The sequence below is a fragment of the Euprymna scolopes genome, chromosome 18 (assembly GCF_053919585.1).
Source record: "Euprymna scolopes isolate OS-2025 chromosome 18, ASM5391958v1, whole genome shotgun sequence".
Lineage (NCBI taxonomy): Eukaryota > Metazoa > Mollusca > Cephalopoda > Sepiida > Sepiolidae > Euprymna > Euprymna scolopes.
In genome coordinates, this window is record NC_136499.1 from 70836581 (window position 1) to 70849744 (window position 13164).

Below are 13164 nucleotides of genomic sequence, written 5' to 3' on the forward strand. Positions count from 1 at the left end.
GTATGGACGATACTAAGAATACAATGGCAAACCATTAAGACTTCAACTTAGCCTTGGCTGTTGGAAGGAGAACAATCTACCCTCATGGATTAAATAAAGAATTCAGTCGAAATTCTGTACAAATTCCAGAGTTCAACATAAAGATTCCTAGTTTGATGAGACACACCTGAAGAAAATCAGAGGTTACATCAGTCGAAACGTTATGAGAATAACATACAAGATGAGAACAGTAGGTTTTTTTTTACATAGGAGTCACCACTTATCAAGGCACTGAGGCCACTCGAGGATAAGGTTTATTGAGTGTACAGTAATCAATGGTATAATATCGTAGTAGTCTTTATTAATGGAAATTTGGTAGATTGGATTACTTAAGGAGGCGGTTCATCAAGAATTTGTTTATGTTGGACTTGAAGACAACCAAGTTGTAGTCAGCTGGGAAGCAAGCAAACGGAAGAGAGTTCCACATGCGTGCAGTTCTAAGAAAGAAGCTTTGTTCATGAAATCTATGTTTTGATTTAGGCGCAGTTAAAGAGTGGGGAAAGTTATTGACAGTGGTTTCAACTAGACGGGTGTTTTTCGAGGAAGATTGGCGAGGAGGGACCAGAAACTGGAGCTCAGATGAGCACTTACCGTGGAAATAATGATAAAATAAAAACAAAATCACAACGTCCCTTTTGTGGGAAAGAGGTTGCAGGGAAGAGAAAAGGTCATCCCCCACTAAGTTACGAAGTCTATTTTGTACTCTGTCAAGGCAGGATAAGTTGTTTCTAGCAGCTAGCTCAGATAATACAAACCATGACATTCTGCGATTCATTCTGTTTTAAGATCAACAGGTTCCTGTAGTGGACGAACTATCTATCATTTTAAAAGTTAATAATAAAAATATTTTATTCTGAACCGAATATTTTCCATATTTTCCATCTTGATGTTCCTTAAAATGAATCCAATTCAAAGCAAATTTCTACCTTATCAGCCTCCTTATTCCAATCTTATCGATTCTTATCTAAAAAATTTCGAAAAATAATTTTCTTTTTTATGCCATTATTTTACTTTTGTATTGTTATGGGAAAGTGTTTGTAGAATTGCTTTTCTGATGAGGAATAAACATGAATTGGAAGGGAGTTTTCCCAGATTTTGTTACTGTTGTTGTGAGTTGGCCTTGTGCATAAAATATCCAATCATATTCAAACTGACACACTCACGCATAGTTACTGTAGTTTGCCTCAAATTAGTGGATTGCTTGCGTGCATCACACGTGACAACTTCCTGTTTTTCTGGCTGCCTCTTCCAGTCGTTCTATCCATCTCCTTCCTTGTTGCTTCTATAATCAGCTGTTGTTTTCTGGAAACTAATTTCTAAACAAAATTCTTATACCAATTCTAAAAATCTATTATTCATTTGTTTTCTTTCTAATCTACTTTTTTTCTTTCTCGGAATTTGAATCCGTATTATCCGATATTTTTATTTGGGGTAAAATTCCTTACTTCTGACATTTAATCTTTATATTCAGAACGCCATTCTTATTATGGAGGAAAGGAGGGATTTTATGCTTACATATCGTGCTGAATGTCATTTTTGGTTTTTAAAAAACTGCTCTTGATTTAATTAATTTTACAGCTGATTGGTTGTTTCAGCATCTTTTGTCAAGTTATGGAAAATGCTAATGCAAAGTTGTTGTAGATTGGTTTGTAAATTGGACAAATACCAAAGTTATCTTTTATTATCACTATTACATTTATCATCATTTCTGTTGTTTGTTCTCCCTTACCATGTTCCACTTTCTGTCCGTTTAATTCCCTTTCAAAGGAATCTACTAATGTGTGTTTACCTTTCTCATTCGTCTTGGACTTTTCTTTTTGCCACCTGGCAACAGTGTTAAGTCCCATGGTGCAGCTAACATTGACCATACCCGACTTGGCTTCCTTAGTAATAAAATCTGATACTTCAAACTCCAAGGAGATCGTCCTCTCTTTCTCCATTGCATCGTATTCCCTACTGTTCTCGTGCAGAAATGTGAGTTGAAGAGAACTCTTCACACCTGCGGCATCCTTTGTTTGCAATGCCAAAGAAAACTTGGCAGTTTTTTCTCTCTGCTCACATGGACTGGCGTTGAGGGTCCAAATATTTTGTTGCCATCATTTATATATCTTTATTATTTATATATTCTTTCTGTCTACATAACGAAAATTGTTGACACAAAATATAAATTGCTTCTAAAACTTTTAAATAGGAAAGTGACGTAATAATTTAAGATTTGGAAGGAATCCTCTATTCTAGGAACTTTATAAGGATACTAAACATCAGAATTGTGGAGTTATAATTGAAGGGAGTTGAAGTTTTTGGTCAAACTTGTCAGAATTCAGAGTTCCATTGTTTTTTATATATCCACAAAGAATCAACAGACGGGCTGTATATTGGAAGACTTTAAAATAACAAATTAGAATCGGATATTTTTGAATTCTATGAGTTGGAGTCGGGAATTTTGGAAATCCTAGGAGTCTGAGTCAGACCTTATGCCTTCTGACTCCACAACTCTACTAGTTGTACCTGACCCTAATTTGACCCCTTCACATTTATTTTTTTGGCCTCAAATCAAATTATAAAGTTTGATCCATGTCCAAGTAACTTACATTTAAAATTTCAAATGTTTAGATCCAAAATTGGTGGAGGAGTTTGGTAGAGTTTTCAAAGGTAAAATCGTTGAAAACTGATTAAAAAGATTTTCCCAAGTCTCAATGTTCCTTATGTCAAATCTCGAGTCTCTAGACCAAAAATTGACAGTTATTTGGGAGTGAAATGTACACAGACACAGACACACACACACACACACACACACACACACACACACACACTGACATTTTCACTGTGATAGATAGATAGATAGATAGATAGATAGATAGATAGCTGTTTTGTGCTCTGAACAAAAATTAGTTTTTTATTTCCAATTTGATTTCCTTCTTTTTATATTTGTTTGAACAATTAGTTTTGCTTAGTAAATTCACAAGCCCTCTTAGTGCGACTTCATTTACCGGGTTCAAATATTTCATTAAATGAATAATTTTCGCTTCATCGTTTATAAACTCTATGAATACTCAACTATGTCATAATCATTCAGAGTTTTTTGGGAATTTTTATTTGCACAAAATATAAGAATACATAATGAACAAATTAGGCACAAGACCATCCAAAAGTGTGGGGATAATGGATGTTATTGGTTATCCTTGGTCTCAAATATCAAAATTGTCTATCCAATTATTAACTAGAAATATCTCAGTGACCACAATACCACATTCATTCTAGAGGCTGTCCTACTTAAGATAAACCCAAATTTGAAAAAAAGTTTTATTGAATTATTTACAGTAATAACATTTCATCAGCGAGGGAATAGGAAATAAAAAATAAACAACAAAAATTGTTTAGTAAGGCCGCTCCAATGTTTTCTAAATAATAGACCACCCACTGTTATGTGGTTTGCCGAAAATAAGCAGGTCAATCTCTAAGTGGGAGTGGGATCTAAGTGTAGGTGAAAAGAAAGGAGATGGGTGGGTAGAAATAAAAGTGGAGAGTGGGAATCTTGGAGGCTTTCTATTACCAGGAAGGTGGGGAGCTCATTCACTCAATTAGCTAAGAGTCCAAGAGCTTAAAAACTTACCCAAAGGGCTGGGGTCTGACAAAACATTGAACCGCCTGTGTGATGCTCGTACTTGACTCTTTTTCTCACATACAAAGTTTCTTTGATTCATGCTTATTCAGGTTTATTATTTGAAAAACATTTATTAATCGGAATTTATTATTTTATTATGTTAAAAAGTTGATTTAGAAACCATTCTTTAACTATTTAATCACTGGATACACCATTCAACGATGACTTTATTTTATCAACAGTTTTCAGAATAAAAAGTGCACACAGTATATAGAATGAAATTTGAAAAGTCATTGTAGTGTAACAAAGCCATCAGCTCATAAAGATATACAAATGACCAAGCCGGTTGCGCAAAGTGTCGTCACTGTAAAGACAACAGGACACACGTGTTTGAGATATGAAGTGGTGTTCGAGGAGTCTGGAGAAAGGTGTTCGGAAAATTACATGTGGGTGACGTCACAGGAGAGACGAAAAATCACATGCGACCAAAGAAGTAGAAGTGAACTGCTTTAATATTTAGAAAAAATATGTTGTAGGAAATACCAGATATAAAAGCATTTCATAAAAAAGAAAGTGCGTCAAGTTTATCCTTTCTTCGGTTTCCTTATGACAGAGTCTACAACGTGTCGGGTCTGAGTGTTAAAATGTAACGATGCTGTTAAAAAAAGTGTACAACGTTACGCTAAAATCAAATGAACACTTATCAGAGTTAGGGTTCAAATTGCTGTTATGTTGATAGGAAAATTTTCGCTTGAATAAAGCAATATTTTTCCAAGAGACTAGCGGAGGACTCCCAGCCTTGCTTGGGCGTAAAATACCTTTAAATATATTTTAATTCATGCAGATTTCTATATTTATTATTACAGTTCTAGATCTGTTTCTGACTACAGTTCCCGAGGATTGTATAACAAATGCTGACAACCCACTCAGGAACGCTGACCATGCAGTGATAATGGTAGAAATCGCCCTAAATTCTAGACCCAAAACTGAAGAGCCATTGCTCAAAACAACGAGACATTATAAAAAGACTGACTGGGAAGCCATCAGAGATCTTATCAGAGATGCCCCATGGGGAAATATTTTTTCTCTTCCTGCTGAACAGTGCGCAAATGAGACCACTGACTGGTTCAAAACAGCAATTGAAGCACATGTTCCCATGCGGAAATTTTATAGCAAGCCCCACTCTCCCCAATGGTTTACTTCGACTTGCGCAACTGCCATTGCTCAAAGGCAGCATGCATACCGCAGATTTAACCAACATAAGTCTAGTTCAAACAAACAGAAGCTAGAAGTAATGTTAAGAAAGAAATAGCGACAGCTAAGAGAGAATTTACTAAAACCACTAAAAAACGCATCGAAGCACAAAAATTAGGAAATCGTGACTTCTGGAAAATCTACAACAGTGTAGTAAATAATGGGCAATCAACAATTCCCCCACGAACCAACAATCATGAGTTTGTATGCTCAAGAACCGTCAAGGCTAACATGCTTGCCAGCCGGTTTGCCTCGAACGCCACACTGGACCCTTCCAACCACCTCCTGCCTGACTTTCCTTTGCAGACAGACGCCATGCTGGACGATCTAAAAATCACCCCTGCTCAGGTACACGCTATCATAAAAAACCTTGACACTTCAAAAGCATGTGGACCTGATCTCATCCCAGCTGTGCTATTTAAAAGTGCTCAGCCGAAGTAGCTCCAGTTCTCTCCAAACTCTACAACAAATGCCTTAATGAATCATGCTTTCCGGGCTGTTGGAAAACTGCTTCTGTGGTACCAATATTCAAGAATTCTGGCGAAAGAACTGACCCATCAAATTATCGCCCCATTAGTCTCCTCCCACTTTTCGCCAAACTATTTGAGACCATAATTAACCATGCTCTAGTCCGGCACCTTACAGATGCTAAACTTCTGACTGACAAACAATATGGATTTAGACAAGCCCGTTCCACAGCAGACATCCTCACTGTAATCTCTGAATGTATATACCATTCACTGGACAAAGCGGGGGAGGGCAGAGCGGTAGCTCTAGATATATCTAAGGCTTTTGACAGAGTATGGCATGAGGGTCTCCTCAGGAAAATGAAATCATACGCTATCACTGGTAGAATACTTAACATAATTAAATCCTTCTTAGATAAGAGAAAAATCCAGGTTGTCCTCGACGGCCGTACATCTAAACAGTGTGATATAAATGCGGGAGTGCCTCAGGAGTCTATCCTTGGGTCTCTATTATTCCTAATATTTCTTAATGACCTCCCCGACAAAACTGCCTCTGAGATGGGTATATATGCTGATGACACCACACTCTATAACAGGCATGACAGGAAAACAAATGAACACATATCTAAAGAAATGGCAAAAACACTAGAGGATGACCTCCAATCTGTAGTGGAATGGGGACATAAATGGATGGTCACATTCAATGCTGCCAAGACTAAACTGGTTTCCTTCAATAATTACAAGAAACCTTCTCTGCCACCAATAGCAATGGCCAGTGACTCCCTGTCTGAGAGTACATCTTTCAAACTGCTTGGCCTAACGTTCACAGGAAACATGAGTTGGAACAATTATATTGAAAACATTGCCAGGACTGCTGTGAAAAAGGTAGGCTCTCTCTACCGTGCTAGAACCTAAAAGTATCCTGTACCTCTATAAGGCCACCATTCGCCCAGGTATGGAGTATTGTTGTCACATTTGAGCTGGTGCATCTGCTGCTAGTCTCTCGCTCCTAGACAAGGTTCAAAAGTGAGTCGCCAATCTGATAGGCCCTGAACTGGCATCTAAGCTTCAGCCTCTGTCCCATCGACGAAATGTTGCATCCCTCTGCCTGTTCTAGAAGTATTTTAATGGTGAATGCTCTGACGAACTGCAGACACTTGTGCCCCCACGACGTAGATACCCTCGACAAACCCGACAGGCAGCTAAATCCCACCCCCACACAGTAGAGATTCCTAGATGTAAAAGATCTTTCTACTCCAGTAGTTTCTTCTCCACGCTAGACTCTGGCATTCCATTCCAGGTCCCTGCTTCCCTAACTGTACTGACATGCAGAAGTTCAAGTGTAACGTGAACCGACATCTTGCTGCCCAAATCCCAACATAGTGCCCCAGCAGTTGCTGCCCCTGATAGTAGCCCCCTACACCAAAGTGGCAATGTGCCTTGTTTGGGGTGAAAATGTAATAAATAAAAAAAATCAGAGCCAACTCTCTCTTGAGAATATATATACATATATATATACGTATATATATATATACATATATATACTTATATATATATATATATACGTATATATATATATATGTATGTATATATATATATATATATATATATATATATATATATAAATTCGTCTTCATTTTTCATTTCAACTTGCTAATATATGCCTGTACACATTAATCATCCACTCAAACAAAGATTTAACTCGTTATAAACCATCCTTGATGTAGTATTACTATTTCCTGTGTAAATATTTAACCGATAAACTCTTAAACTACTGGTAACATAACACTGAAACTCGGGAATGTTTCTGCCGAACTCTGCAAGGACCTGTGGCACAGTGGTTAAAGTACTTGGAAAAATCAGTTGTAAAAAGCGATATTCTCCTGAAGGTTGAATGTTTAATTCTCAGTGTGTATGACTGAAAAATACAATTGCAAATTACTTAGGACCTCTATCCAATCATGGCTGACTAAACAAGAGCATGCTACCCACATGAAGCAAATAATGGTTTCGTTCAAAATTCTGTCCAAATTCCTGAGTTCAACGGAAACATTCCCAAACTCGACAAGATGCACCTGAAAAAAGTCGGAAGTTATATTGACCAAAACACCGTGAAAATGACTCTCAAGATGAGAACAGTAGTATGATGGATCCAAATAAAACAAATAACTAATCCTCATCTAAAAAATTCAGGAATGTCATGAAGTTTAAGGCTGGAAACGGAACAACTTTAGTATCGGAAAGTATTTTAATTTTATGCATTGTTGTGCTTACGTTATGCCCTCATAAATCTCTTTAAAATATTTTTTTAAAAAAACGAAATTTTGGGAATATTTATTAATTAATGTCTAGTGCCTATTTTCGAAATTTCACAAAGAGCAGGGGTATCTGAATGTCACTAAGGCTCTAACCAGATTTTGCAACCTTTGCATAAATCTCATCTTATCTTCGTCGTCATTCAGGATGCTTCACCACTGAATCTACACGACTTCTGCAGTTCTCTCTATCTCGCATGACAGTTTACAGGTCCCGAACACTTTCTAATCCTGTGTCCTGTAGCAGGTTGTCGATGTAGGTCATTCTTCTTCTACCACGATTTAGGTGTCCATCTGTTGGTATCCAGAGAATTATCTTGCTAGCTTCCTCTTCACTGTGTTTCATGCAGTGACCGGCTACTCTCATCCTTCTCTGCTGTACTTTCAGTAATACTGGTGGCATGTCACCATAAAGCTGTTGGTTTGCTGCATGGCTCCTCCATGATGTATTGAAGGCCATCCTGAACATCCGTCTGTAACAGCCATCCAGTCTTTTTCTCAGTGCATTTGTAAGAGTCCATGTCTCAGCCCCATAGAGAAGGACTGATTCTACTGTGGCAACACAGTAGAAACAGTCCTTCTCTATGGTGCATAAAACTCAGTTTATATATACAGTCCACATCGCACACTCTTATACCTAGTTACTAACGATGTTCCAGTATTCATGATGATCGGTTAATTAGTTTATGCATGAATCGTGTGCATAGAAATATAGAAATATATGCATATACATATTTTTATATATCGGCATGGATAAATGCGAAAGTTTTCCCATCTATCTTAACTATGTAAGCATCAAAAACGTTTTATGTTTATTTAATTCTACGATACAACATAAGATTTTGAAATAATGTAGATATATAGCAATCTTCAATTTGCATATTCATTTCATAAACAGCTTCAATAAATTATATTCTGTAATATACATTTTTAATTCACATTATCACTTTTAAAACGCCTGATGTTATTGGGATTCTAAGACTATATACTACACTTTGAAAAATATATTTATTTCTGAAAAATACAAGATAAATTAAGCACAAGGCCATTCAAAAGTGTTGGGGAGGGGGGATCTATGGTCATTCTTGTCACTGTAACTTATATATGTCTATCATTTTCCTTGTTAGAATCTTCAATCACCATCATACTACATTCACTTCAGGGGTCATTCTACTTAAGATTCCCAAATCAATTTTTTTCTTATTAAATAAATATGAACGTGAATAAATAAATCGTTTTTACACTTTGATCTTAGGCGAAAGGTCAAGTAAACATAATGATTTTATAATTAGGCATTTTTAAATGAATAGAGAAAAAAAATTTAGTCTATTATTATATTTTAATGAATGTGGTTCTGTTGTTCTAAAAACATTCTCCCAAAAATTAGCCCCTCCGTTTTCATGGAAGTGAGTTTTATCTTCCCAGATATTATACCCTCCTTTCATCTATAATATAAATCTCACCTGTCTGTTTGAATGTATGTATGTATGTATGTATGTATGTATGTGTGTATGTATGTATGTATGTCTAAAATTTTCGACAGAGGCGACGGATTTTCATGAGATCAGTATCGTTTTGAAACTCGACCCTTCAGATGACAAATATCGAAAATTCGGCTTAAAACATTAATGCCTTCACCCACAACTGGTACTTTTCCACAAGTCAGCCCCTCTTTTCGATTGACTAGCCTTAATTTAAACCTTCACCACTTGCGGTTTGGCGATGGGCACAACGGCAAAGATGTCACGTTTTGTTTTTGTTTTTTTTCACATTCTTTTCCTCTTTCGCAGTATAGGCTCAAGCGTACCTGCCTACTACCATTTTTTTTTTTTGCTCCACACACACCTCCAAATACCCGGCCAACGCTGGGCACCCAGGCTAGTATGTTTATAAAACGGCATTCAACCTAAGTGGTTGAAACCGGCTTTCTCTGAAGGAAGATGTCTCATGAGAATATTAAATCGACGTGTATATTATGGTCGAGGGAGATGACGCTGATAGATTTTTAAAATTTTTTTACAGTTCTTGCAGGGAGGTGTTAAGGTTCTCCTCTGTTCTTTATATTCACAAATGGTTACTTATCTGATATTGAGCAGGTGCAATGTTGCTTAACTTAAATGATCTAACGATCTAGTATTGATAATAATAGATCTAATCTATACTCACAGGCATTATCTTCTTCTTTTATTAGCAAATCTTCTTCTATTTTTTTCCGGGAGGGGAGTAGTGTACCACTTATTGTTATGTTCATAATACCATACACTCAGTCATTACCTCCTCCTTTGAAGGTCAGTGTAGTATCTGTTCGTTCACCATGATATCTTACCAGGCTTGTATTCTTTGGTCGAATATATTAACTAGTATATGTGTGGGGAGGGGAGGGGGTGTTATGAGATATCAGAAAGGCTGTAAAGAAGAGTGATAATCGTAAATGAAGTCTTCGAGAATGAGAATCTCTAATGAAATTTTTTCATTGTTCTTGCCGTACAAAAGAAAATTCTAATCTCGGTCACAGACGATTAGCTATGGACAAGCTGATATTCTTGATTAGACTTTAGAAGTTATTACTGAAAAGATGTAAAAGAAATAAAAGTTGAATTAAACAAATATCTCCTCTTAATTTATTTCCAGGAAATTTAGAAGCAAAGATTAATAAAAAAATAAAATAAAATAAAATAAAAAAATGAACGGAATAAAGTTTAACCAGGAGATTAGATTAGAAGGCCATGAAAAATTTGTAATTTGACGAGAAACCATTTGATGAGAACCTAGCATGGCCGATCATGTGTGAAAAACGTGGGACTCGTCAGCTTCTGGGGAGGGACATTCAGATTGGTCTCTACTAATGTTCTCAATAACTCTCAAATCAGCAGCCATAATTTGATATCTTATATTTACGTTTTTAGTCAACCAAACGTTTCACCATCATCTTTCATCATTCAAACTTCTCGACTTAACATTCACAGGCAACATGAATTGGAATAAATTCATTAAAGACATTGCCAAGGCTGTTGCAAAAAAATTTTTTTCTGTATCTCTACAAAGCTACCATTCACCTATACATCGAATATTGTTACCATATATCGTGTATCAACCATTAGTCTCTCCTTATTGGATAGGGTCCAAACAAAAGTCTTCACTCTTATAGGTCTTGTCAAACAAGTTCCAACCCTATCATTACAGCGTTGCATCCCTGTTTTACAAATTTACAAGTACTTTAAAGGAATCTGACCCGTCGCCTTCCAAGTAAACCGGCAAGCAGCAAAATCCCACCCCTTTACTGTAAGGTCCTTAGATTCCTGAAAGCTTTCTACTCTCATAATTTCTTCCCTCGAACTGTTATACTTTGGAATTCCCTGCCTGTTTCCTGCTTCATTGATTTTACAAACATGCAGAAATTTAAATGTAATGCAAACAGACATCTCGCTGCTCAACATGGTCCCAAATAGTAGCCTCTTACATTCAAGTGACAAAATACCTTGTTTTGGGATGAATAAGAGTAATATTTAAAAAAAAAAAATCTACCACAAGGCAGATCTAGTTGCTTTGATTGTGTCATCAAGTATTCCTATCTCACATAGATGTAAACACAATGTGAAAACATTTAATCAAGAAGGAAAATGTCAGCTGTGCAAATAAATGGATGTCCATCAATATTATTAGGTTCAATCATGTTCCTTGAGATAAAATCCACAATGAAAACAATTTCACAAAACTTTGGCAATCTTCAAATATACTAAGCTTAAGATATCTGACATCCTCTCTTTCACAAGGTCTGTAAATCAAAATAATTGTCATGGGTCTTTGAAAATCTCTATCTTATGTAGCTCTGTCACATTTGATTGGTCAGGTGGTTAAGTCATGCATGTACATTTCATTCAGATTGCTATCATCTAGGTACAGACATTTCAAATTCGTTTTCCTTTGGTGGTGTACTAGCCCGGATGTAGAAACAATACTTTGTGGTATAACGGAAATGGTGGCTTTATAGAGATATAGGATACTGGCCAGTGTAAGACATTTTCTAGCTTGATAAAGGGAGGCTACCTTCTTTACAACAGACTTTTATATATATATATATATTATTTTTTATTGTAATCCTTTGAGATGAGTAATTTGTATATTTTATTTATTTGCTGACTGTTGTTCTCATCTTCATAGTTGTTGTTGTTTCAAGACTTTTTAATGTATACTTTAAAAATGAATGAATATGGCAGGCTTCCCGCAGCCACTGTCCTTTAGAGCACTGTAAATGGAGGTATCATGAGTGTTTCATTTGGCATATTAAACAACGCAATGTCTATCTCGATTAAAATCATAGTTGTTTTCTCCAATAAAAGCTGTTTTTCATAGCGAGGTGGTTTTACATGGGCAACTAACTGTTGTTAATTACGTCATTGATGTCTTATTTCTTTTGAACAAACGGTGCAGTTTTAGGCCTTAACATATGTAAATTTGAATTCTGCACCATGCAAAAAGAAAAAAAGAAATGACTAAGTCCATCATATGCCCCTCCCCCCACTATTTAGCCTCAAAAGTCCCCAAGGCCTTAACATAGTTAAATTTGAGTTCAGCACCATGCAAAATTGCTAAAAAAAAATTGCAGAAAATTTTGGACAAATATGGTAAAATAATACCAAAAATAGAGTGTTTTTATTACCCCTAAAAGAGTCCCTGGGGCACACCCAAGAGGTATCGCAAAGTATAGACAAACAAAATTATATAGAAATCAGTTAGTTAAAACTTTTCAGAAAGTTTTATAAAAATCCGAGGCATCAATTTTTTTTTTTAATAAGCACAAATTTTAATTTTAGCAATTTTAATCCAAAAAGAGGCAACTGTAGTTTTCACAGAAAATCTGTTCTGTTAGTTTTTTACTCATATCATGTTTAATATTTGTGCACAATTTCCCAAAATTCCAAGCTGTAGTTATTGAGAAAAGTGCAGACAGACAAACTGACGAATGGGCAAGGGTGAATTTACAGGTCCACCCTCCTTTTGTCGAGGATGGGGGCCAACAAACAAATAAAGCAAATAAATAAATAAAAATCCAGGTCGGCATTTTTTCTTTATTTACAAAAGTTTTTATTACTGTTATTCTTCTGTCTTGGCACCACTTAAAAAGTCCATCACCCATCTCGCCCGGCATACACTTTTCTTCTCTGACCACACTCTGGCTGTAGCCAGCCATTTATTACCTTTGACTTTACAGTACATCTTCTTTGGCGTCACACTTTGCTGCTCCTACAACGTGGTGTATTTGTTCTCTTTTTTTCCTTATTCTTCTCAGACTTCCTAGTTTGCATATGTTCCTTTTTCAACTACTGAGTGCTGCTGCCAATGTCTCTGCAAGCCAGCCATCCTCCACTGCTGCTGATTCTTTCTCACGCGCTCACATTGGTAAATATTAGTGTAACATAGTGATGTTACAATAATATTAGTGACCAATGTTATTAACTGCATTTCATTACTTGTAGAACGACTT

General features: G+C 36.2%; 1 protein-coding gene across 9 annotated transcripts in view; it reads left to right on the top strand.

The window, feature by feature from the left end:
- LOC145297652 (N-acetylated-alpha-linked acidic dipeptidase 2-like) overlaps window positions 1-13164 on the top strand; it is a 1311662-nt gene that overhangs the window by 537173 nt on the left and 761325 nt on the right. The gene's annotated exons all lie outside the window — the stretch shown is intronic.